The following is a 1353-nucleotide window of genomic DNA, read 5'->3' as shown; positions in this document are numbered from 1 at the left end:
GTTGAACATTGTTCAAACTAATTATAAATGCAATTGCATAACCACATCAACATAGTCAAAGAAATGTGTTTTTCACAGACAAGGTATAATCATTTTCTAATTACTAATTAAGAAGTCTCCACAGTTTATTGGAAAATAAAAGCTTAGAATTGTTTGGTGAATTACAGTATGTGAATTAGCCCAATTGCCCTCTGGAGTCCTCGGATGTCAGAAATATAAATGACTGAGAAACCATGGCTCTAATTAGTATTCTGAAACCAAAATTCACATCTCCATGCTTTATACCTTTTCCTGCTCGCTACCAGTTTATTTAATCCAAGTTCCAGGGGAGAATAGTATTGATTCCAGTAGCTCTGAGTAGATGCTTTGCCAGCCTTGGTTAATATCTGTTATTAAAAATGGTCAATTTGCATTCTGAAGTTTGAAGTACAGCTTAAGAGTTCCTGAGTAGTCAGTTAATATTAAAAAGCAAAAATGAAAAACCCTTGCCTTCCTGGGTAGAGACTCATAGTGTCCCTATAGGACAGAGTGGAACTGCCTCATAGAATTTCCAAGGCTGTAATCTTTACAAGATTAAACCGCCAATCTTTCAGTTAACAGTCCTGTGCCACCAAGGCTCCTCGCCTGTTAAAATAGTTCCCTGTATTTATGTCATAGACAAGCATTGGATGGGCAGTCAAAACACTGGGTTCTAGTCCAGCTCTCATTCCTATAACTGAGGCTGCCTCTGAAACTGTCTGAACCTCAGTTTCCTCATGTACAGATCATAATAATTACCCCAGGCCAATGTATCACACAAGGTTAGAAGAACAAATGAAATAAAATATGTGGAAATGCTCTATAACATGAGACTCATTATACACATGTAATTTAATATCTTAAGGTATTCTATAAGTACAAATATCTTGTAATGACATAAGCACTTTCTCTAGAAATAAAAAATGCCCAGAAATCAAAAGGCCACACTCTTTTTGCCTTTTTTCTGTCATTCATTTCCAGGCTAGAGTATTTAATTGGCAATGCAAGACCCTACAAGAGCTTGGTTTTTCCTCCTGTCTACAAGGTTAGAGAAGGAAGTTGCTCCATTGCCTTGGTATGAAGAAATCAAAATGGAAATTAGAAAAAAATTTAACTAAATGATAAAGAAGATAAGACACAACAAAAATACAGGTGCAGCTAAAATAGTGCACACAGGAAAGTCTTGGCACTAAATGTACATATCAGAAAAGGAAAAAAAGGCTTAAATAAATTATTTAAACCATGTATTTTTAAAACAGAATGTGTATTATTTAATTTCCGTGCAGTCAGGAGAGGGATATAGTTAGATTTTTTTTGTTGTTGTTATGATTTTTA

This window comes from Trichechus manatus, unplaced genomic scaffold (assembly GCF_000243295.1).
Source record: "Trichechus manatus latirostris isolate Lorelei unplaced genomic scaffold, TriManLat1.0 scaffold00194, whole genome shotgun sequence".
NCBI lineage: Eukaryota > Metazoa > Chordata > Mammalia > Sirenia > Trichechidae > Trichechus > Trichechus manatus.
This window is presented reverse-complemented; position numbering follows the sequence as displayed.